The sequence below is a fragment of the Sorex araneus genome, chromosome X (genome assembly GCF_027595985.1).
Source record: "Sorex araneus isolate mSorAra2 chromosome X, mSorAra2.pri, whole genome shotgun sequence".
Taxonomy (NCBI): Eukaryota; Metazoa; Chordata; class Mammalia; order Eulipotyphla; family Soricidae; genus Sorex; species Sorex araneus.
Genome location: NC_073313.1, coordinates 312,936,204 through 312,962,859, shown reverse-complemented (window position 1 = coordinate 312,962,859; position 26,656 = coordinate 312,936,204).

Genomic DNA, 26,656 nt, shown 5'->3' with positions numbered 1-26,656 from the left:
TCTCAGGAGAAGAGATTTCCTCACTCATGCAACATTAGTCATTGAGAACATATTTCTTTGTCACAATTCTGTTAAGTTGGCACCAAGCAATACGAAACTTGCCCATAACATTAAAAATCAAAAGAAATGATCTTACGTCTTATGGCAATTTTACTAGAAAGTTATTTGAATCTCCACAAGCTTTATGAGTCAGCCAGATGTTCTGTGATGGATTATTTCAAAGAAAAGAGCCCAAACCGTTTCAAGTTAGTAGTGTGAAATTAGCTTTGCTCTTTCAATAAAAGTAATAAAAAGTTGAATTGAGAGTCTCTATAGGTAAATCCATCTACCTTTTGCACGCCCATGAGTCTCTTCTAACAATTTGCTTTAATTCAGAAGGATGCAATGTTAGATGTTGAAATATTCCAGCTGGTTGCATTAATTTCAGAAAGTAAAGGTTTTCTAAAGGAACTGCAAGGACGTTTTTAGAAAAAAAAAATGAGAATCAATCTCATATTTAATTTCCTGATAAAATAGACCTTGTATCACCAGGTACCCTTTCATCTATTAAGTGCTTGAGTAACTCAGTGTTAAAATAAATATCTAAATGTGGGATTGAGGCTTTAGGACTTCAGGGCAGGCACACATTGGAGGGAACTCTTTCTGTAGGTCTCCCAGGCACATCCCCAATCTCAGGTGTACCTCTGGTTCACATCACAGTTGCATATTTCTTCACCACTCGATCATTCATCCTACACGTGCAAATGCATCCTAACTTAGGCTCCTAACCACACAAAAACACACAGGTAACAACCCTATGTGAGGAATTAGCCAAGAACAGACCTTAAGAATTAGTTTAGCTTTCTCAAGATTCTTTTTACAGGAGCCAGTATTGCAGAATAACTTGTTTTTCTGCCCCTGAGCAGGGAACTCAGATACAGGTGCCCCAGGTTGCAAGTCAGACCAGATAACCAGATGCCTCTTAGACACCTCCTACAAAACCCATGCCACTAGACCCATGACTGCCCTAAAACCCAGGACATTCCTGAACATTGATGCAAATGTTGATCTCTAAAACTATAGGCTAAGGAGTGATGTCCTTCTAAATGGGTTGGTTAAGAAAATATGCATCATTACAAATCTATTGGCTATGAAATACGCAGGCTCTGCTGTAACAGCCGGTGAAGGCCTATATAAGATCTCCTTTGAAGAAGCTTGGGGCCTTGCTTCGCACACGGGACCTGCGTGTAGCTGTGTGCATATGCACAATCCTGGCTAACCAGCTTAATAAACTACCCACTTGCTAATTGAATTCCCATGTAGTCCTTGTCTGCAGTTGGAGATCCAGAACCGTACCCTAACACCCTACATGGCAACAGCTCTAAAAGGTCACTATGGTAAAGCAACACAGAAATCCATCAGGCTTAGTGAGTGAAGAAGCTAGCCCTGATGACCCAATGAGTAATAACTGAGCTATATAACCTCTCTGATAAGGAATTTATAATGGAATTGTTAAGGATTCATAAGGAGCTCAAAGAAGCCCTGGAACACACCACCAAAAAAACACAGGGAGATGTGAGAATGGAATTGAGGAAAATGCAAACGAAAATACAAGCAGAAATGACACACCTGAAAAACATGGTAGGTGAAATGGAAAAACTCACTGGAAGCCTCATCAAGAGAATAACAGCTGCTGAGGACAGAATCAATGAGCTTCAAGATGGGCTACAGAGAACCTCCAGACCACAGCAGAAGATGGAAAAGACCCTCAAAATAAACCAACAGATGACAAGAGAAAAATCGAGAGGATTCCAAGAGGAACGGCATAAGAATCACTGGTGTATCAGAGGAGCAGGAAGAAACCCCTGGTGAAGAAGCAGCCTGTTGGGGCTGCACTGAGCCGTCAGCATGTAGGGACCCATGAAAATGGGTGAGATTTCTCGTGTGTCCTGACTGGTTTGGATGAAGCTGAACATCTTTTGCTTTTTTTTTTTTTTTTTTTGTCTCACACCTAGCAATGCACAGGTGTCACTCCTGGCTCATGCACTCAGGAATCACCCCTGGTGGTGCTCAGGGGACCATATGGGATGCTGGGATTTGAACCCGGGTCGGCCGTGTGCAAGGCAAATGCCCTACCCACTGTGCTATCACTCCAGCCCCAAACATCTTTTCCTTTAAGCTGCCTTTAGTAAATAATTTCATAAATCTCAGTTTGCCTTCAGTAAATAATTTCATAAATCTCAGTTTGCCAAAAAGTCATTTTTCCTTTTCTCACAGAAGCCTGGACCCAGCTTATCTTTGACACGCAGATTTCAGGTGCTAGCCCAGCCAGATCTTTGACATTTAGATTCCAGGTGTTAGCCCAGCCTAGTCTTTAGTCTTTAGGATGTATAATCCAGATGCTAGGCCAGCTTGTCTTTGGGATGCAATCCCAGATTCTTGTAGCTCAGGAAAGCTTTCGGTTTCAGTTTCGGTTTTGTATCTCTTTCCAGAGGCCTATACCCACTGACTTGTAGGCACAAGGAAACAATACATGCCTTGCTGCGTGTATTGCATGCAATGAATGTTCTTCCTGTAACTTCTTTTGATGACATCACTGTATTGTAGGATGACAATAAAAGGAGATCTCAGATTGCTCTACCCTTTGTCACAGGATCTGAGTGAATTCGGGCCCTCCAATGAAATATAATTTATCTCGAGTTCCTTGTTTCAGTGCCTTCGACTGAATGAATATTCACGCAACAGCAACCATTAAAAGTATCAGTGCTGAGAAGTTCCCAGAGCTGAAGTATGCATTCACTCAAATCCAGGAGGCTATTGTATACCAGCAGAAAGAAATCCAATTAGGAATACCACAAGACACATCCTAATGAGAATGATGAAAACCACAGATGAAGACAGAATACTGAAAGAAGCAAGATCAAAGAAGGAAATAGTTTATGATGGAGCATCCCTAAGATTCATGGCAGACTTATCAAATGAAACCCTCTGGGACCAAAGACAGTGGTGGGATATAGTGACCAAACTCAATGAAATAAACATCTCACCAAGAATGCATTACCCAGCCAGAATGACGGAGTGGGGTGGGGGGAATGGGATGGGGGGTGGGAGGGATACTGGGTTCATAAGTGGTGGAGAATGGACACTGGTGGAGGGATGGGCTCTCGAACATTGCATGAGGGAAAAACAAGCATGAAAATGTGTGAATCTGTAACTGTACTCTCACTGTGACTCACCAATTAAAAAATCAATAAATTATAAAAAAAAAGATTTGTGAATCTAGTTACATTTCTCATTAAAGTTTATTTAAATGTGATCTATTGGTTCTGATCACAGTTATGTGACTGGAGTAATAGTGCAGCGGGTAGGGCTTGCACGTGGCCAACCTGGGTTCAATTCCTCCGTCCTTCTCGGAGAGCCTTACAAGCTACTGAGAGTATCTCGGCCAAATGGTAGAACCTGGCGAGCTATCTGTGGCGTATTCGATATGCCAAATACAGTAAAACAAGTCTCACAATGGAGATGTTACTGGTGCCCGCTAGAGCAAATCTATGAGCAACAGGATGACAGTGATAGTGACAGTGGTCACAATTATCATTTAAGTCTGAAGTTCTTGTGATTATCAATATAAGAATATTATATCTAATACACTTACCACAGAAGTGACTGGAAATTATATATGCAGAAATGTCATAGCAAATCTTTAGTTCAATCTATGTTAAAATTTCTAACCGGAGATTTAAGTTTATGATCTTGTTTTTTGTTTCTGTTTTAGGGAGAGAATTTGGACACACTTAATATGTTCACTTCTAACTCTGCTCAGGATAACTTGGAAGACAATATGATTTGGAGGATCAAACTGGACTAGGCAACATGCAAAAGAACTAACTTAATTCCTAGAGTATCTTTCAGATAAGTGCAATCTATACAATTTATGATATATAACTTATGATCTTAACATTGGTTTCAAACCTTTTGTGTCCCAGAACTTAATTAAATATATCATATTTTTCTTGTGTGAAATGTTCAACTCCAATTTTCTAAAACACTATAAAACAAAATGATCATCTCTAAAAATCAGAATTTACGTACATGAAAATTGTAACCCAAGACCTAGGTTTTCTTAAGACTATTTTTTTCTTTTATTACTCTGTTTTTAAAGTTTTTATTGAAGCTGAAGTAACATAGTTATACATATCACTATAGTGTTAACATTTATGCTTTTGGCATACATTTTAAGATCTTATTCTATATAGATATATATAAAATCTTATTTCAGATAAGATTCTATTATATTAAATGTTACCAAAAAATTAATGCACTTAATCTTCATAGCCACTTTAAAATAAATGCACTATTATTATGTTTTAAGTGAAAAAAGTAAGACAAAAAGTTATTTTGGTATGTTTAAATTAGCAACATTAGGGGCTGGAGCGATAGTACAGCGGGTAGGGCATTTGCCTTGCACGAGGCTGACCTGGGTTCCATCCCAGCATCCCATAGGGTCTCCTGAGCACCGCCAGTAGTAATTCCTGAGTGCAGAGCCAGGAGTAACTCCTGTGCATTGCTGGGTGTAACCCAAAAAGCAAAAAATTTTATAAACAACAAAAAAAATAAAGTAGCAACATTAATGTGAAGCAGGATCGGATCCGAATCTAGGATATTTGGTGCATTCCTTTGTTTGGAACCCTGGTCTCTGCAGTTAGCAGTAATGCATTAAAAAGTTGGTGTTAGCTCCATGGTTTGGAAGCTGGCCTCACAGGCTGGGGAAGAGGGCAGCCCAGAGAGAAAAGGGAACAGTAGGTAAAGGGTGTTCTGAGGACCCGCTCGAGATGGGAGATATGTGCTGAAAGTAGACTATAGACCAAACATGATAGCCACTCAATACCTCTATTGCAGACTGTTAGGGCCGAGACCACCCTTCAGTATTCAGAGAGACAAAGAGTTCAGCGGGATTGCAAAACACACACTGAGACTTTATTATTCCAGCTAGCTGGGGCCGAGCTGTCCTGCAGAAGCAGGAGGCCAGAGCTCGACCCCGAGGGCTTACAGCAGAGGGTTTACATAGCCACTCTGGGCACACGGGCCTCAGGAGTAGGCACAATGATAAACAATTCCAAAAGCAAAAATAACTTGAAATATTTCATAATGAACAAAAGCATATAGGAAAAAACAGAAGTAACCTAAAATATTTCATAATGAACAAAAGCATACTGGAACCATATATCAAGAAAACATTCCCAATTAGGAAGTCATTCCCAATTCCCATACATCAAGAAAGGAAGGCATTTCCATACATCAAGAAAGCATCTTATCAGTTAGACACTTATCAGTTAGACACAGGATACAAGACATAGGTGCGTCGACTTCTGTCCTTCCAACTCCGTGTCTGTGTAAACACCAGTAGTTCCTTTAATTCATTAATTCAGTCATAAATCCTTGATGGCCAAGGCTGTTTCCCACCAAGTGGTACTGTTAAACAATTAGTTCAGTTAAATCATATATCCTTCCTGGCTCGAGCTGTCTCCTACAAACCTTATGGCCAGAGTGAGAAGAGACGAGTTCAGCCACTTCTCAAGTCCTTCCCTTTTCTATGAACATACTGAGGAATCTGCCTCTCACACAGACCACAACACCCAAAATGAGAGAGAGAACAATAGGGAATGCCTTACCACAGAGGTGGGGGGGTGGAGGGGGGGAAGGTGGGAGGGATACTGGGATTATTGGTGGTGGAGAATGGGCACTGGTGGAGGGATGGGTACTCGATCATTGTGTGACTGAAACGTAAGCATGAAAGTTTATAACTCTGTAATTTTACCTCACGGTGATCCACTAATAAAGAGTTGGTGTTACAGTTGAGTGGAATTTTAGGAACTTGTGAAAGTGAAGCAACTGAAATGTCTTGTAAACTTCGGCTCTGTGTTTGTTAACTGAATTAGTTAGCCTTGAGGACTAGCATAATGGAAAGATATTGCAAAATTTAAAGTTTAACAAGCTTTCATTCATTCAATTAAAAAAATGTACATAAAATTCCCTATCACTTTTTCTTTTAGGTTGTCATTCAAGAATACTGTGAACACATAAGAATAAAAATGCTGTTGATACTGGGAGAACTGTAATGTGGAAAAGCAGTTAGTATGTAGCCAAAAGGCAGTTAAAGAGCCAATCACTGAAACAGACATTTAAAAGATGCACATACTAGATGGAAGGACCTACAGGGAGTTTCTAGTTCACTCCTTCCCTGGAGTTTCAAATCCTCCAAGCTAGCAATGAAGACTCTTAACATTTGCAAATGAGGCACTGACCTTACATAGAAAAAGAAACCTTTGTCTGGGTTTCTAAAAGAGAAACTCTTAAATTTTGTTTCCTTTGGCCCAGTGAGTCAGGAGCAGGAACTGAACCTCCAGGTTGCTTGTAAAAAGGATGCTTATAAAGACATCCTCTGTATATCCATTAGCAGATTAATAAAAACATTACAGTTTGTTACATTTTTAACATGTTACCCTCAATAGTCACTATGACCTTTTCTTATTAATTTCTGTACAGATTATATTCATTAATCATGTTCCTTAGTAGGGTCGAAATCTTTAGGTTTTAAACCGGATATAAATTCATAGCTGTTAGTCACAAACAAACACTTAAGAGGATATATTGGAGTGATTAGCGCCTCATTAGTGTCTCTCTGTTTCTTCTAAAAGTCTATTAGGTTATTAATGCAACAATAACAACAGAAAGACCACTCATGCAAGAGAGCCTTAACCATCTTATCTAAAGAGTTTAAATTTTTAATTTTTCCCTTCTCTTTTGGTTTTGATTCTGCTTGGCTTCCCTGGGAATTAGCGGAATGTCTGCTGGTTGGTGTGCCGGAGTTATTCTCAGCTCTGCACTCAAGAGGTCACTGATATAGGTGTGTAGGAAACCCAGCAGTGACAGGAATTGACCTTTTGCACACACAGCACATCTCTAGCCCTCTTTCTAGCTATCTCCCTGGCTGCTCCTTTTGTTCTTTTGAACACACGTTATTTAACTAGAGATTGATACAAAGACAAAATTTAAAAAAAAGTGGGAGAGAGGGATATGAAGGGAAGACTGCACCTTCAATTCCAATCAGCAGAGGCACTTAGTGTGTCATTCTTTGTCGATCACTGTGCTTATTGTATTCAAGAAACTGCTTTCACAGAGAATAGCTACAAGGAGCAGAAACATAAATTTGGAATTATATGGAAATGTTTGCACCTAGGAATCTCTGTTAAAGAAGTAATAAGCTTACATTGAGTGTCTCATTATTAAGCTGGACAGCTTAGATGCATAGGGAAAGTAGAGAACTGAATTCTTAGTGAGAGGTCAGCTTTCTTATTTTGAAATTCTAAATGATCTTGGACTCTGTCCTTAACTTTCCCAAGCCTCTTTTATCTATACAACTCAGTATTTAAAAAGTAATATTAATCACTAGTGCTTGATAATTAATGGAGAGAAGTACGAGGTAGATTTTATTATATATGTGTGATATATCTCTCACACATTTAAAAGGTATTTATAAGATATGCAACTCATCATTTATACAGTTTGGGATCCATTCTTCACTGCATAGTATGTTCAGCATGAGGCCTGTTGACAAGTAAAATATTTTGATGGCAAAGACCAAAATAGTCAGATTCTCAGGAATTTGATGTAGATTCAGTAAACCAATACATAGTTATTACCAGATGTTTGACTCACAGTACATATGAATTAACTAGTGTTAACTATTCTCTTTCTTGCTGCTGTAGATATTATTTAAGAGTCTGGGTTAAAAGATGTTGTGCAATAAATAGTCTGGTTTAAAATTGGCATAGTTAAATATAAACAAAATAGTTAAATATGAATGAGCACATTTTATAGGAAAATGTATGAGCATCTTCAGCTATTCAAAGAGTTTAGCAATAGAAATTGGAGAGGACTTATTATTTGGAAGACATATCTAGGATAACTTAGTCAAGAAGTAGATGTCAAAGAAAAGCACAGTAACACATTATTAGAGAAGAGGAGCTTTTCTGGCAAGAAAATAATTTAGGTTAGGAAAAATGTCTACTTGCACAAGATATAAAGCACGCTTCAGAAAGGGAAAGTGAGAATCTACCTCTATGCCTAGCAGAGTAAAGATGTCATAACAGACTGTTCATTGTACAATCCGCCAGGGCTCTCCCCCTTGCTGCTCGGGTTCAGTGGCTCTGGGTCACTCCCCCACCTGGGGTGGCCAGGCCATGGCAGACAGAGGAGGAAATGAGGGCCAAACCGGTGGGTTGGTCAGTTGCCGTTTATTCCATTCTCCCCACACACCTGTTCCAGTCTCTGTAAACCCCCCATTTTAGTCTCACACTGGCCCTCATTCCCGTCTCATTCTGTCTCTCCTGCTCGTCTCTCCACGCTCCCTCTCGCAGCCTGGGCTCTCTCTCTCCACCCGCCTGCTCCTGTGTTCTTCTTCTACATTCTTCTCCCTCTGTCCCCCTTGCTAGTCTCTTCCCGCTCCATCTTCCTGCCCTGGTCTCTCTCTTATCTCTCTCCAACTCTCTCCAACTCCCAGTACTGGGGGTAGACGCTACACCCAGTAGCAAAATCAAAACAAGGAAGCCCTTCCTTTGCTCATGGGCAAAATACCACTTAAGGTGTTTTTCTCCTTTCCTAGTACAATGACGTATTTAACATCTTAATTAACATCCTAATTCTACTTCTTAATATTAGTTATTTTGTATGGACACAATAAGAGATAGATTGAGCTTGTAGGGTGGCTCTCCTGGGAACATCTCACCACGGACTCAGATTATAATGCTCAGGCCAGATTAATATTTCCTAACCCTAGCAGGGTCGGAATCTAGTTACTTCTTTTTAGATCATGACAGAATTTGTCCATGTCCTAGCTCTTAATTTATAGTTAAGTATTATGGGGCTTTTGCCAGGCCCATTTTGATGCCAGGGTAGCACATAGCTCACAGCTTGCCTTGGTCCATCCAGTCCCTCATTGGGACCCTGCTTTTAGGGTGCTAGGAAGTAAGAGCAACTGAGGCTTGAGTTGAGACAACAGATGTTCAGGAGGAAAATATGATTCAGAGTCAATTAACTCCCAAGTTATGAAAGCATAGTATTAACTGTCTTCTTGTGTCCATACAAAAAGGACATTGCTCTGAATTAACTATGCAAAGGATTTAAGGAGAAGAGTAAAACAATATTTACAAGTTAATAGAGCACAAAGAAAGAGGTTACAAATAAATACAGAGAAATGGGAGCACTGTTATGGGAGTAACCCAATAAACCTAAACATCCTGTGGCAAGGCGGGAAGGACAAACCAATGTTATCCTACAGTTCATAATGTTTTTTTTCAGGAAAATTCATAAATAGTTATTAGGGCACATGGTGGGCATGAATCACTGAAGAATGCACAATGGGTATTCACCACATATACAGAAAATAGCCAAGCAATGCCATTAGGACTTTGTTTCTTATTATGAACACAAGGAAGAATGGTTACTATAATTCAAAGAGAGAGAAGCTTGGCAGTATTCATTGACTGCTTCTGTCCAGCCAGGCATTTGAGACCTTATCAACACAAAGGCATTTAAAAGATTATGATTTGAATATTTAGCACTTAGTGAAAATTTACACTTTTAGACCCCTATTGGGGATTCTCTTTTTCTTAAGGAAGATTCAAAATGAAAATGTTCTGTGAGATTATGGCTCTCAGAGGAGGCTATGCAACTCATCTCTGTGAAATCAGACAAGAAAAAAACGGTTTCACTTGGTGTAGAAATGGAAGGCCTTCCAGGTGTGAAACATATCAGAACAACTCTGGGTTTGTGAGAAAAGGACTGCCATCAGAATCCTCCTCATCAAATCAGAAGGCACTGACATCCAGAAAGGTCTTTCAGATTGACTGTATGTTCCCTCTATTAAAATTAGTAAAACATTTTTGTGTTTCTGAAAATGTCTTAAACAAAATAATCTTCCTCATCAAATCAGAAGGCACTGACATCCAGAAAGGCCTTTCAGATTGACTGTATGTTCCCCCTATTAAAATTAGTAAAACATTTCTGTGTTTCTGAAAATGTCTTAAACAAAATGTAGCTTCTTTTAGGGCAGGCAGGATGACTAAGGAGGGAGCAGACACAAGGATAGGGAAGCAGGGAAACAGCAAAAAACCCAGGTTTGAAATAACTGACAACACACAGATAGCTGTGCCACTTTTCCTTTTGTCGTTGCTGACATACTGAGATTTCACAGGGGTGGGTAGCTTAGTTTTGTCCATATGGTTGAATCTCTTTCTTCATCATGAGAGCTGTTAGATACAGTGCTTACAGTGGGTTTTTCCAAAAATAAGTGCCCTACATATTTCATGACTGTTAAGTCTGTTAAAAGCTATAAGCACATCTCTGCAAGCGTAGAAGGGGTTAGACCTGCCAGAAGCATTCTTCTCAAGGTCTGAATGGTTTAGTATATCTGCTTTACACATGTCTAGATTTTCACTTATTTCCAGAGTGTTTCAGTAAGAACGGAGAGCCAACAACAATAGTGTTTGCCTTGCAAGTGCATAGTGTGTGCTTTGCAAGTACAAAGCCCAGAATTTTATTCTGGACACCACATGGTCCCCCAAATATAACAGGGAATAGCCCTGTGGACTCCTAAGTACTGCCAGGCCCAACTAGTCTTGCATCAGTGCCTGAGCATTGAACTGTTCCACCTGGTGAGTCAAATATCACTTGAGTGATTACAACTCCCCTGAGAATGGCTTGGGAGATACCTATTAAAAATCAAAGAGGCATATATATTATCACCATGCAAAATTGAATTTATTGCTCAAATTTATACAGCAAAATGCTTGTAATGCTTTGTATTAATCACAGTCACCTGTCAGAGGAAGTTTCTGGCATCATAATGGGGCAAAACTGACTTTCTTGCTTGTCATGTAAAATGCCACTCTCTTCTCTAAGCTTTAACTGGTTATCCCAGTTGAAACATAACTTCGGACAGAAAAGCATAAAAGTGGGGGACCCTCTGTGCCTAAAGACTTTGATTCCAGAGACCTTCTAACACATTTTGGCATCCAGCGCAGCTTCTTATAGCAATGCACTGGGACTGTGAGCTGGGCTACAACTCCGCGCTGCCCGGGGATGGATCTTTCCTCTCCACCCCGTTTTTCTGCACAGAAAATGGCAGCGACAGCAATATCCACATGGTGAGAGCCATCTTCTAAGACTCCTAACCCAGAGGCCCAGATAAATCTGGAGCTGCTGAGAGCGAAACGGACCCTCTGCGCCTAAAGACTCTGATTCCAGAGACCTTCTAACACATTTTGGCATCCAGCACAGCTTCTTACAGCAATGCATTGGGACTGTGAGATGGGCTATGCAGTATCTGGCAGAATTTTCCCTGGAATTTATACAGAAATCCAAGAGACTTAGCATCTCTTAATTGTCAGCAATGTGAAACGGTTTCTTTTTAGCAGGTCTGACTTTGGGGGGAAACTCCAAATAATAACAGTGAGGTTTTTGTTGAAATATTGAAGGTAGTCAAAGTAGCAGACATTTTTCTAGACTGAACTAAGCAGCAGCCCCATGCCAGCCTAGAAGAGGAAATATCCCTTTTTCCCGGTTGTTTCCCATTTTCGGGAAGAAACACGGAGTGGTGTCCACCATACTATGAGGCATGGGAAGGGGGACGAGGGGGGAAAAAAAAGGAAAAAGAAAAAAAGAGTTATGTACTTGGAGCATGGGGCTACATATCTCTTCATTCTAAGCAATGGAAAACTAATTATCAAATGCTTCCTTGGTAGTAGGGCTGTCATTCTTGGGGGGAAAACTCTGACAACAATAGTGAATTTTGTGTTGAAATATGGAATGTAATCAAGGTAAAGAGAAAATGAAGTGAAATTCATCAGTTATACAGTTGGGGGTGGGAGTGGGGGTGGGAGGTATACTGGGGGTTTTGGTGGTGGAATATGGGCACTGGTGAAGGGATGGGTGTTTGAATGTTGTATAACTGAGACATAAGCCTGAGTACTTTGTAACTTTCCACATGGTGATTCAATAAAAAAAAAGAAAGTGTAAAAGTGGGCTAGGAGGTACGGTGCTTGCTTGACTTGCATGCAGCTGACCCCGTTTTAATACTTGGCATCTCATAAAGTTCCCCAAGTACTTCTAGGAGTAATTTCTGAATACAAAGCAAGGAGTAGCCTCTGGGCATTTCCAGATATGTCACACAAAAAAGTGAAAAAATAAGGTGAGAAAAACAAAGGAAAATTTATGCAAAATTGTCAGTAACTTCTAGACACTAAGAATCAGAATCCAAAATCAAAAATGACTTTCACCTAACATCACCTTGTTCCTACTTCTCTGTAGAAAATCCCAGTGCACCTTCCCACCACCATATTTCAAATGTTTCCACCCCAAATCCTTAAACCATGTCCCCAAAGGAGAATCAAAACAATTTTGTATTGCTTATTATGAATGTCACTGTCACTGTCATCCTGTGGCTTATTGATTTGTTTGAGCGGGCACTAGTAACGTCTCTCATTGAGAGAATTATTGTTACTGTTTTTGGCATATCCAATTATTATGAATAATCCACTAAAAATTATCCAATAAAGTTTTCCTGGAGGAAAGTGTGTGAAGTTTGATGTATTTCATTTTGGAGTCATTAAGCCCATGTATTACAAACATGTTTGTTAAACCCAGTCAAATGTTGTGTGTTACTCTTGGTACATCAGTATTGTAGAGTATGAGAGGTCACTCCAGGAATTCTAAAACTTAGAATACGATTATACGATTATAGATTCACTCACGGGTGAGGTCTATGTAGCTCTCTTCCGGGAGCTTTATTTCTGAGTCTGGATCTTGGCCTTTGATGAGATCATAAGGCTGCAGGAACAGTTTGTGGGTGTGACTGCCAAGCTAATGGCAAACTTGGGAGATGGGTGGTGGAGACCCATCCCTGCTCTTAGCTAGCTTGGAGATTTCAGTCACAGTTCCACATACCTGGGTTTTTCTGCAGATTCACTCATGGGTAAGGCTTGTCAGAGCCTGTGGAGAGCAGCTGTGGACATGACAATGGTTGGGTTCTGTAGGTTTTAGGCTGCCAGTAGTCTGCTGAGGTGAGGAGGGAAACTCAATTCGCTCCACTCCAAGCTACCCCAGTGAAGACAGCCTGGTTCGGGGTCTGGATGTTCATAATAGGGTTTCATATATACAATTGTCTTCTACCAATCCTGCCACTAGTGTGAAATTTCCTCCATCATTGTCTTCAGGTTTCTCCTTATCCCCCAGAATGCTTCCTTAATAGTCACATTCTTAAGTTTGAGTCTTTTTTTTTAGACTTAAAAAAATTTTTTTTATTGGTGAATCACCGTGGGGTACAGTTACAGATTTACAAACTTTCATACTTGGGTTTCAGTCATACAATGATTGAGTACCCATTCCTCTACCAGTGCCCATTCTCTACAATCAATAGTCCGAGTATCCCTCCCAGCAACCCTCCCCCTCCCCTGTGGCAGGGAATTCTCTTTTGTTCTCTCTTTCCTTTCAGGGTTGTAGTTTGCACTAGAGGCATTAAGTGGCCATTGTGTCCAATCTATAGTCTATAGGTCCAGATGGATTAACTGTATCACTGTATCACTGTCATCCCCTTGCTCATCGATTTGCTTGAGTGGGCATGAGTAATGTCTCCATTTGTGAGACTTGTTACTGTTTTTTTTGCATATCAAATATTCCATGGGTAGCTTGCCAGGCTCTGCTATGCGGACAATATACTCTTGGTAGCTTGCTGGGCTCTCCAAGAGGGGCGGAGGAATCAAACCCAGGTCAGCCACGTGCAAAGCAAACATTCTAGCTGCTGTGCTACCTCTCCAGTCCAAATTATTATTAAAATTATTAAATATTCTAATTTTTAATTTATTAATAAGATTATAAAAACTATCTGAATCACCTCCCATAACAGTAAATTATTAGACATCATCAGTATCTTGAATACGGTGACATCATATAGCACTTCTGACATCCTCCTCACAACACAAAACACAGAAGTAACCATCTCTTTATTTTTTTTCAAGGTCTCCCACTCCACAAACACCTTTCTCTTATTCCTTCATGCAAAAAACACTACATGCCAGATGAATCATTATTACATCAATTAAAAAACTTTCATTTCTTTGGTGAAATAACGAACAATCTAATTTGTTTAAATCCAAAGGAAAATAAATAAGCTTTACAAACAGTAAATAACAATAAATAGAAAAAATTATATTCAAAATCATAGATGAAAAATATAGTAAAGAAGAAAATCCACAAAGAACATCAGGAAAAATGATTTGTTACAGATAAAATTAAACACCCATAAGTTTTCAAAACTACCACATGTAATCTGCTTGTCCTCACAAGAAAAAAGGTAATACAGTTAATTATGCTTCTTCCTCACTATTGAATTTTTTCAAACATTTAAAGAGAACCTACTGACAGTTCTTCTCAAGCTTTTGCAGGAAATTGAAGAAAAAGAAACTCTCCCATACAGTTTCTATGAGGTTCATATCTCCCAAATACCAAAAGCAAACAAAGACCGCACAAAAAAAAAAAAATGGAAACTACAGGGCGATATACCTGATGAACACGGATGCGAAGATTCTCAACAAAATATTAACAAACAGAATTGAACAACTCATCAAAAAGATCATACACTGCGACCAAGTGGGATTTATCCCAGGGATGCAAGGATGGTTTAACATCCGAAAGTCAATCAACTTAAGTTTGAGTCTTATGCTTATATTGCTGTTTACTCTGCAATTTAAATATATACATATGCCACACCTCTATACCTCCAATGTGCCCAAGGCCTCTGACATGTATTCTTAATACTTCCCATCTACCTCTTCTTACTTACTCACCTTGATTTCTTTTCTTCCCAGCTTTCCCAGTCTCCAGAACTAGAAGCACTAAATTTCCACTATTTATAACCACCCATTCTAAAGTATTTTGTTATACCAGCCCAAATATACCAAAAAATATCATGGTCCTTCTAACGTAGTTTAGAATCTCTGTTTCTGACCAAAATTATTTCTAAGCTTTTTCATAAATATATCTATTATAAACACATGCTCTATATTCTTTACAATTGTGTGTCAATGTTTGGCCATCTTTGCTGTCAAGAAACATTCTGCTTCAGGCATTTATAGCATGTCTTTTTATAAACATGGAGTGGATCCATGTGCAGTGTCGTTCTTCATATTGACATTTTTGGGGAAAACACATACTTACGGTCCTGTTTTAGCACGTCATCTATAGACTACATTCTGATTCTAAAGATTCACAGGATGAATCAGACACCAAATGACAGACTGAATGAATTGAAAGACTGTATGAATTGGATTTGTCTGATCTCCTGTCTAGCCATCTATTGGCAGATATTATCAGTATTTAAGTTAGTTCTGACTTTAATATTGTTATAAAGGAAGAACATAATAGGCTACACTGGATGGTAGGTTTATAAATCAAGCATACAACACATCTAAGACCTGGAAATTATTTATTGATCAATAACTTAAAATGACATAATGAAAATGATGCACTTTAGCTTTGAATGTCTCAAATAAGCTACATGAATGGAACAAGACACCAAGTATGGTAGCTTACATAATATATGGCCTCCAACATAAATTTTAAAGAATATTAGTAATACCAGGAGAATGAAATGACTAAATTCTTCCTAAGACAGGGGCCAAAGGTGATTTTTCAGGGAATTTTGATAGTTTATATCACTATCAGGCTTTTGATATTTTATATCAATCAGAACCAATTTTGTTCATGGACTCAGTAAAATAACTTAAAAATTTTTAAATTGCCTTAGCCAAGTGAGGTCGCACTGTTGCACTGTTGTCCCGTTGTTTATAGATTTGCTGGAGCGGGCACCAGTAGCGTCTTTATTGTGAGACTTGTTGTTACTGTTTTTGGCATATTGAATAAGCCACTGGTAGCTTGTCAGTCTCTTCCGTGCGGGTGGAATATTCCTGGTAGCTTGCTGGGCTCTCCAAGAGGGATGGAGAAATCGAACCCGGTTGGCAGTGTGCAAGGCAAACACCCTACCCGCTGTGCTATTGCTCCAGCCCAGTCAAGTGCAATAGTTATAAAAATATTTTAATGATTTAAAAATAATCCTCAAAAATTTACATTACTTTCAATACCCTAATTATTTTGTTAGTTTTAAATGCCTACTTTTGTTACTAGATAGATTTATGGATTTTCTAAAGTCAGTATCTATCAAATCATGTCAGTTCTAAAGAGATAAAATTTGAAATTATTAAAAACTAAAAATGTACTGCTGGTCTTTATGACACTTGGACTTTTTTTGGGGGGGACACACCTAGTGGTTCTTAGTACTTACTTCTGGCTATGCTATGTACTCAGGGGTCACTCCTGACATGCTTAGGGAACAACAAGATGTGCCAAGGACTGTACCTAGGTCTGCCATGTGCCAAGCAAACGCCCTCCCTGCTGTACTTACTCTCTGCTCTTTCACTTTGATATCTTTGTATGGATTTATAGCAAATAAAGAACCATTTGTAACAAAATACTTAATTTACACTTTCTTTATCTTTTTAAAATATTAATAATAAAGTTCCACACTTTTTTGAGAAAATTGCTAATCTCTGGTCTTCACTTTTTGATCATTAAAAACTAAGTAGGAGTTAATTTCCCTCATTTACTTTCTGGTCAATTTTATAATAGGGAACACACCTAGTAGTGCTGGTTAACCATGGCCAGTCCTGGCAATGTTAGGTTTGGAGCTACGTGACTGAGAGTTGGGTACTAAGACCAGGTAGTACTTAGAAGCCAAACAGTGACAGATGTTTAACTTGTGGCTACACACGTTAAGAATGTGTGTACTGGGGCTGGAGTGGTAGCACAGCAGGTAGGGCATTTGCCTTGCACGCGGCCGACCCAGGTTCGATTCCCCGCATCCCATATGGTCCCCTGAGCACAGCCGGGGTAATTCTTGAATGCAGAGCCAGGAGTGACCCCTGAGCATCGCTGGGTGTGACCCAAAAAGCAAAAAAAAATGTGTGCTACAATTTTACTATCTGCCTGGGGCCTTCCTTTAATTTTTCAAGAGTGGTCAACGGTGTTCATATCTCTTGCAGCACAAATATACTTAATCATCTAAATACCAAACTTTCAAGCAAACAAAATGGTATATGCTTCCTCTGAACTTCTCAAAAAACATACAAGAGTCCAACTATTTTGTACTATAGTACCATAATGATGAGTAAAATCTAGATTCATACTGGAAAACTGATGGGTGAATTTCACATTCATATTTCCAACCACAGAGTCAAAAAAGACCTCTTTAATATAATTTAACTGCAGATAAATATGAAAGCTCTCCTACTCCAAGTTGCCAAGGGAAAGCTCAGATCTCAGAGAGAAACATGACAAAAGTTAGATGACAATTAAGTTGTACAAGGAGGAAAATTTCTTATAAAGAGTGAAGGTTTTTATTATATGTTTTAATCACCTTATTTCCATAACTTTCTCCTATTATCTTTATTTATAGAGAGCAGAATAAAAAGAAAAATCCTTAAATTTTCTCAGTAATATTCTACAGTGCAGAAAAGCCACCTGAGGCAGGCTTCCATCTATGGAGCAATATTCCTGGTCCTTGTGTCTACTGTCCTTGGGTGCCAGTCTCATATATGTAATTTTATATTCCACAAATGAGTGAAGTCCTTCTATGTCTGTTCTCTCTCTTTCTTGTTTATTTCATTTAGCATGATACTCTCCATTCCATCCAGTTATATGCAAATTTCATAAATTCATCTCTTCTGATAGCTGCATAGTATTCCAGTATGTAGATGTACCAAAGTTTCTTTAACCAGTCGTCTGTTCTCAGGCACTCGGGTTATTTCCAGTTCCTGGCTAATGTGAAAAGTGCTGCAATGAACATATAGGTGCAGATGTCATTTCTACTGTGCTTTTTTGCATCCTCAGGACATATTCCCAGAAGTGGTATTGCAAGGTCATGTGGAAGCTCAATTTCTAGTTTTTGAAGTAAATATCCACATTTTTTTCCAAAAAGACTGGACCAGTCGGAATTCCCACCAACAGTGAAAGAGCATCCATTTTTCGCCACAACCAAGCCAGCAGTGGTTGCTTTTGTTTTTTTGAATGTGTGCCAGTCTCTTCAATGTGAGATGATATCTCATTGTTTTTATTTGCACCTCCCTGATAATTAGTGATGTGGAGCATTTTTTTTCATGTGCCATTTGGCCATTTGTATTTCTTTTTTGAGGAAGCTTCTGTTCTTTTCTTCTCCCCATTTTTCAATGGGGTTGTAGGTATTTTTTCTGGTACAATTTTACTAGTGTCTATGCTGGGTATTAATCCCTTATCAGATAGGTATTGGGTAAATATTTTTCCCGTTCTGTGGGCTCTCTCTGTATTTTGGTCACTGTTTCTTTTGAGGTGCAGAAGCTTCTTAGTTTGATGTAGTCCCTCCCATTTGTTTATATTTGTTTCCACTTGCTTCGTCAGGGGTGTTTTATTCTTAAAGATGCTTTTACCTTCAATGTCATGGAGGATTCTGCCTATGTTTTCTTCATGTACCTTATGGACTCAGGTCTGGTACTGAGGTCTTTAATACACTTTGATCTAACTTTTGTGCCTGGTGCATATAGAGTGCAGATAGCTATCCAGTTTTTCGAGTACCACTTGTTGAAGAGGATTTCCTTGTTCCACTTCACATTTCTTGCTTCTTTGTCAAAGATTAAGTGATCATATTTTTGGGACTCTGTGACAAAATATTCAACTCTGTTCCATTGGTCTGCATGTCTGTTTCTAGCCTGATACCATACTGTTTTAATTACTACTGATTTGCAGTACAGTTTGAATTTGGGGAAGCTGATGCCACCCATCTTCTTTTTCCAAAGAATTGCTTTAGCTATTCGTGGGGATTTATTGTTCCATATGAATTTGAGGAGTGTTTTGTCTATTTCTTTGAAGAATGTCATGGGTATCCTGATAGGGACTGCATTAAATCTGTATAGTGCTTTGGGAGTATTGCCATTTTGATAATGTTAATCCCATCTATCTATGAGCAGGAGATGTGTCTCCATTTCCTAGTGTCCTCTTTTATTTCATGAAGTAGTGTTTTGTAACTTTCCTTGTATAGGTCCTTCACCTCTTTGGTTTAGCTAAGTCAGAGGTACTTGATTTTCTGAGGTACTATTGTGAACGGGATTGCTTATTTTATGTCTCTTTCTTCTCTTTCATTATTTGTATATAGGAAAGCCATTGATTTGGGGGTGTTGATATTGTAGCCTGCCAATTTACTATACAAACCTATTGTTTCTAGGAGCTTTCTGTAGTCTTTAGGATTTTCTAAATATAGTATCATATTGTCTTCAAATAGTGATAACTTGACCTATTCCTTTTCTTTTTGTACACCCTGAATATCTTTTTCTTGCCTAACTGCTATGGCCAGAACTTCCAGTACTATATTGAATAGAAGTGGTGAGAGCAGGCAACCTTGTCTTGTGCCCAATCTTAGAGGGAAGGCTATTTATTTTTCTCCATTGGGGATAATGCTTGTCATGGGTTTGTGGTAGATGGCTTTGACTATATTGAGGAAAGTTCCTTCATTTCCCATTTTGCTGAGTTTTCATCATAAACAGGCACTGGATCTTGTCAAATGCTTTCTCTACATCTATTGATATGATCATATGGTTTTTATCTTTTCTTTGATTGATATGATGGATTTTGTTGATTGACTTGTGACTGTTAAACCATTCTTGCATCCCTGGGATGAATCCTATTTGGTCAGGTGTATGATCTTTTTGATGAGTTGTTGGATTCTGTTTGCTAGGATTTTGTTGAGGATCTTTGTGTCTGTGTTCATTAGGGATATTGGCCTGCACTTCTCTTTCTTTGTGATGTCTCTGTCTGCTTTTGGGATCAGAGTGATAGTTGTTTCATAGAAACTGGTTGGAAGTGTTTCTGATTCTTCAATTTCCTGGGAAAGTTTAAAAAGAATTAGGTGTATGCCTTCTTTGAAGATTTGGAAGAATTCACTCGTGAATCAATCTAGGCCAGGACTCTTGATTTGAGGGAGACTTTTTATTACTGTTTCAATTTCCTTGATGGTAATAGGTCTGTTTAGGTACTCCAGATCTTCTTGGTTCAGCCTCCAGAGGCTATGGGAATCCAGAAATGTATCCATTTCCTTGAGGTTTTCTTGTTTTGTGGCATAAAGATTCTCAAAGTAGTCTCTCAGGATCCTTTGTATTTCTGTGGTTTCTGTTGTTTGTCCCCCTTTTTGTTTCTGGTTCGAATTATTAGGGTTTTCTTTCTTCCTTTATTTTTAAGTCTTTCTAGAGGTTTATCGGTCTTGTTTTTTTTCTCAAAGAATCAGCTCTTGGTTTCGTTGATCTTTCAGATGTTTATTAGGACTTCCATGTTGTTAATTTCTGCTCTAAGTGTTACAGTTTATTTCCTCCAGTCTCGATTGGGCTCATTTTGTAGATAATTCTCCAAACTTACACTCAAGAATAGTACAGATGTGTACCAGGAGGATTGCTCATCGGCTTGGAAGCCAATCTCACATGCTGGGGGAAAAGTCAGCTCAGATACAGAAGGGACCACCAAGTAAAGGGTGTTTGGAGGTCCCATTCGGGATGGGAGATGCGAGCTGAAAGTAGACTGAACATAATGGCCACTCAATACTTATAATGCAAACCACAAGACCCCAAAAAAGAGAACAAAAGGAAATGCCTTGCCACAGAGGTGGGGTGGGGTGGGGGGATGGATTGGGGGTTGTGGGAGGAATATTGGGATCATTGGTGGTGGAGAATGGGCAGTGGTGGAGGGATGGGTACTTGATCATTCGCTGTCATCCCATTGCTCATCGATTTGTTCGAGCGGGCACCAGTAACGTCTCTCATTGAGAGACTTATTGTTACTGTTTTTGGCATATCCACCACACACGGGTAGCTTGCCAGGCTCTGCCTCGAGGGCTTGATACTCTCGGTAGCTTGCCAGGCTCTCCGAGAGGGACAGAGGAATCAATCTTGGGTCGGCTGCGTGAAAGGCAATCAACTGAAATGTAAACATGAAAGTTTGTAAGTCTGTAACTATACCTCACGGTGAATCATTTAAAAATAAATTTTAAACAAAGGAAAATGCACCTGATCTATCAACCACAAAACAAAAAAATTGAGGAAAGTACAATATACCAATGGGTAAAAGACAGAAGTGGCAAATGGGTTACAAAAAATGTTCGCTAGTCCTATTAAAGATATTCTGCCTCATTCACAATAAAAGAAATGTTAATTCATAAATAAAAATACCGTCCTCTATTTCATCTATTTGTTTGTAGCTGCAAGTCACTGGAACCAGCTGTAATCCTAATGCAATATTAAGAAGTAGTAGTCAATGGGGGCTGGAGCGAGAGCACAGTGGGTAGGGCCTTTGCCTTGTATGCTGCCGACCCGGGTTCAATTCCCAGCATCCCATATGGTCCGCTGAGCACTGCCAGGAGTAATTCCTGAGTGCAGAGCCAGGAGTAACCCCTGTACATCGCCAGGTGTGACCCAAAAAAGAAAAAAAAAAGTAGTAGTCAAAAATGCTTTTAATTAATAATTTTCAGTACTTTAATAAATATAGATTAATTATTTTGAAATCACTTCAAAATAATGGTATGTGCAAAAGTAGCATATATTGTAAAAATTAAACATCCTGAAATAAAAAAATTAATTTGCATAAAAATGAATACATCTACATTGCCAACAGTATACCCATATGTTCTACTTGAACAGTACAATTAACAATGACTCATATATAATTTTAAAATAGTAATCATGACCTCACTAAATATTTTTTGACAGAAAATTAAACTTTATATCTAAGTTACTGCTAGTTCTATAGAACTATGATATGGGCTGACCAATAATTCTGTTCTCAAGAGCAAATATTTTTCAATTCATATAAGAATAGGTAGAATATCCACTGTTTTCAGTTGAGATTAAAAATTAATAATAAATTTAACACACTGGAAGGCAGATTTTCATAAATGATGATAGTTTAGGGGGAGATAAACAAGATAAAGAAAATATATCAATTCCAAATGTTTTTACAACTATATATTTTAAACATTATTCCTCTTGAATAAAATATTATTAAGATTAATGTTCTTTGCTTACATACATGCAAACTTTATGAAGAACAATAATTACAAAAATTACACCATTTTTTATTTATAATAGTCTTAAACCACAATTGATACATAAAATCCTTAGCTTGATATACAGTCCTCAATAGTTAGATTTAATAGACTGTTAGAGCCTCCTGGAGTTTATCCTGCACCATTCCATGGATACTTTTAATTGCTTGCCCTTCTTTAGAAGAAAATATAATTTCATCTGTCGGAGGACAGCCTGAGCCCTTGACACGGTGACCATGGGCTGAACTCAGGTCTGGGAATTGACTGCAAAGAATGCCTTGTGCCTCCCAAATCTAGGAACGGCCCCTGATCTTGTCTCCAAGTTGGCACTTAGACATATTACTTTCCAGATTGGCACCTTGATGTTTTTTGGTAACATTTGATGTTACCAAAATGGAACACCTTGATGCATTTACTAGTTAACAGCTAGTTTCTTGTATATCTCATACTCAACATATTTAAACCACTTCACAGTTGACAAGTTAACTAGTAAATGATTGTACGTGATTGATGATAAAGGAGGAAATGTGTGATGTGATTTACAGTAATAGGATAATTGCCTCGTTATTAATAGGAAATTGTTTTTTCTTTTGATAATGGAAAGTATATAACCACTGATGATTTGGAATCAAGGCATTGCATGCTGTATGTGTTGTCATCTGTCCCTTCCTGAGTGCACTGCGTCCTCTCAGGTCCCAAGAACTCTTGAGACGTGGCATCATCTGCACTCTTTGCTCCTGTATTTTCACCAGCCACAATCCCGTTTTTTTCTTTTTCTTGTATATCTAACTCATACTCAACATATTTAAACCACTTCACAGTACTTCTTCCATTTTAGTCCTTAGAATTCATTTTCTTTTTCCTCTAATATTATGCATCATTTTTCTTACTTATTATAGGTGTCACTGCAGTTGTTTATCACTTCCTTCTTCCCTGTGAGCCTCATGTGATAGGAGATCATCTATAATCACATGCAATTATCTATGTATCGAGCTCACAAATGAATCTTGGAACTGAGTAGCTTTCTGCAGGGATGCCTCCAGACCATGAGCCAGGCTGATTTCACCGGGGCACCTCAAATGGGAGCAGCCGTCCTTTCTCTCTGCCTGCACCAGATAAACCCCAGCAGTCAGTCACAACCCCCAGAAACCAACTGCTGGCACCCTCATTGCTTAAAGAAACAAAAAGGCTTTAGAATATCATGTTATCTATAATATAAAAAGGATTCCTAATTCTTACCTGAAAAATAAACCACACCGCAAGCCAAAATTGACTTCTAATACCATTTTTCTTTCTTTTTTTTTTTCTTTTTGTCACTCCTGGCAATGTACAGGCGTTACCTCCTGGCTTTGCACTCAAGAATTACCCCTGGCAGTGCTCAGGGGACCATGTGGGATGCTGGGAATCCCGGGTTGGCTGCATGCGAGGCAAACGCTCTACCCGCTGTGCTACTGCTCCAGCCCCTAACACCATTTTTCAATTTGAGGGACCAGCTCTCCTTGAACTGATTAATTCTACCATGGCTTGAAATGGCCATAATGAACTTGTAGAAAATATGAAATGTTAGAAAGAAATGTTAGAAAGAAAAGAATTCTCCAGGGGCTGGACTGATAGCACAGCGGGTAGGGTGTTTGCCTTGCTCTCGGCCGACCCGGGTTCAATTCCCAGCATCCCATATGGTTCCCTGAGTACAGCCAGGGGTAATTCCTGAGTGCAAAGCCAGGAGTGACCCCTGAGCATCGCTGGGTGTGACCCAAAAAGCAAAACCAAAAAAAAAAAAAGAAAAGAGTTCCCCAAAAATGAGAGAGGCATAAACAAATAAAATACTAAAATTTGAAAGCATTTCAGATAGCCAAAGCTTAAATAATTTTCGTCTTTTTTTTGACAGAACCAGGGACTCCAACAAGTAAAGCATATACTCCAATCCTTTGAGCCATCTCCCGGGTCACAACACTGAAACAATTTGTACAGCAGAATGTCACTGTCACTGTCACTGTCATACCGTTGCTCATCGATTTGCTTGAGCGGGCACCAGTAAAGTCTCTCATTGTGAGACTTATTGTTACTGTTTTTGGCATACCAATTACACCACGGGTAGCTTGCCAAGCTCTGTCGTGCGAGCGAGATACTCTCAGTAGCTTGCCGGGCTCTCCAAGAGGGGTGAAGGAATCAAACACGGGTTGGCTGAGTGCAAAGTGAATGCCCTACCGCTGTGCTATCACTCCAGCCGACAACAGAATGAATGACATAATATTAGATTATAGTGAAAAGTTTAAAATATTCACGATTCCTTCTGATATGAACGGATGATTGAATGGAAGGAAAAGAGCATGAGAAAGAGGGGGAAATAACTCTTTTGAACAACATTAAAATATGCTTAAGAAACCACCTTAAGCCACCTTAAAACCACCTTTTCTTCTTCGTAAAGGTGAGCTTAATGACTTACCTCCAAAAAACAAAATATGAGACTGAAATTTCCAATAAAAAATTGCAAAACATGATCTCTTTCAGATAATAAAGGTTATTGCTGTCAGTTTTAAGTGATGTTGAGAACATATAATTTTAATATGATATGGTAAAAATAGCACTTCCCATAGCCCAAATCTGATACTGACAAAATCATCATACAAACACAGATATATGGCTAGTGTAAAGTACATTATTAAATTCCCTTAAATGGCTATAAGAAATAAGGAAATTCTATAAATACACAGGGTAAGAATACGGAGATCTGATTACAAAATCTGTGTGACAATCTGTTGGAATATTTCCCCTTTTCCAGCTGCCTTCTGGAGTTTTGTCACAGAAACCTTTTGTCACAGAAACCTAGCTGATCTTTGACCCGCAGATTTTAGGTGCTAGCCAGGTTTGACTTGACATTGTAGATTCCAGGCTCTGGCCCAGCCTAGTCTTTGGGATGTAAATTTCAGGTGCTGTCTAGTTTGTCTTGCTGCAGCCCAGCCTGGTCTTTGGGATGTAAATCCGAGTGCTTTCAGCCCAATGAAGGCATCAGTTTTGGTTTTGTATCTTCTTTCAGGGGCCTAGATTAACGGCCTGCAGATACAAGAGAATTATGTTGCCTCAATGTTCTTCCTGTAAGATCTTTTGGTGCCTTTGGTGACGTCAATGTATTGCGCCCTTTGGAAGGGCCATGATCAATAAAAGGGGTTCGGAGAGAAGGTGAGGGGTGTGGAAAGTGTATAGAGGAAGGAAAGGATATAGAGGGAAGATTGGAATAAACTGCAAGTGAGACCAACCATCATGGCTCCGTTCCTTCCTTCGCCTGCCACATCTTCGCCATCAACCTCCCCGGGGTGGGGGAAGTGGCCAGAGGCTACCAAACTCGGGTGGCGGGAGAGACAGCTGCTGCCCTAGGCCCTGTGCCTGGCTCGGTGCGGTGAGGCGTCCCTTCCCTCGCCCGCGCCTTTTCTTTTTATTTTTACACAACAATCTAGTTTAAATTTTATACCAGAAAAAATAAAATTAAAGTTAGCATAGTCAAATAAAAACTGAAGCCTCTTTACTAATTATTTTACTAAAATACTCATGCTTATTTTTAAGTTGTGACTTACCTACCACTACTGTGGTAGAAATGTTAGAGTCCTAACAGGAAAAACAGAAGTCAAACAAGAGGTAATTGGTACTCTGTAATATTTATGAAGCGCTTCTTTAAATTTAAATCCAGTCTAAAATTATATTAATTGATAACTATGAAAAGTACTATGAATAATTTCTCAAAAGAGTAAAAAATAGAGCTTCCATAAACCCCAACCACTATTTGGTATCTAGCCCCCAACCCCCAGACACCCCACAAAAACATTAACTAAAGAAGTTATCTGCCTGCCAATGCTCATTGCAGACTAAGTATGATGAGGAAGGTATGAAAATAACTCAAACAGCCAACAACAAAAGTATACAAAAATTGTAATACATTTGTGCACAACTGAATACTATGAAGCCATAGAAAATAAGAAATCTTAAAATTTGCTGCAGGGTGGATGGAACTAGAGGGTACTGTATTAAGGGAAATAAGTCAGAGAGAAATGGACAAATATCTGGTATATAAAAAAACAAGGAAATCGTGTCAAATGAAAACAAATCCTTGACCATAGATTACAAAACTGAGAATGTCAAGCAAAAAGGTGGGTGCAGGTGTGGGAATAGGTTAATGTGTAAGGATTAAAGACAAGGACTGAAGAAATAAGCACATTGATGAAGAGTTTTGGACACTTCGGTAGTGGTAAGATGTGGTTACTGTACACCCAAAGCTAAACATTGTCCTAAAACTTAAATTCATACACTTGAAAGCAAAGGAAAAATGAAAAGCAGGACTTAAGCAAACTTTAAAATGTGAAAGATCCATTAAAATATAAAAAATAGTAACCCACTAAAATTCCATTACATTATAAACCATACATCAGAAAAATAAATAAAAGACAAGTCTCTGAGAGG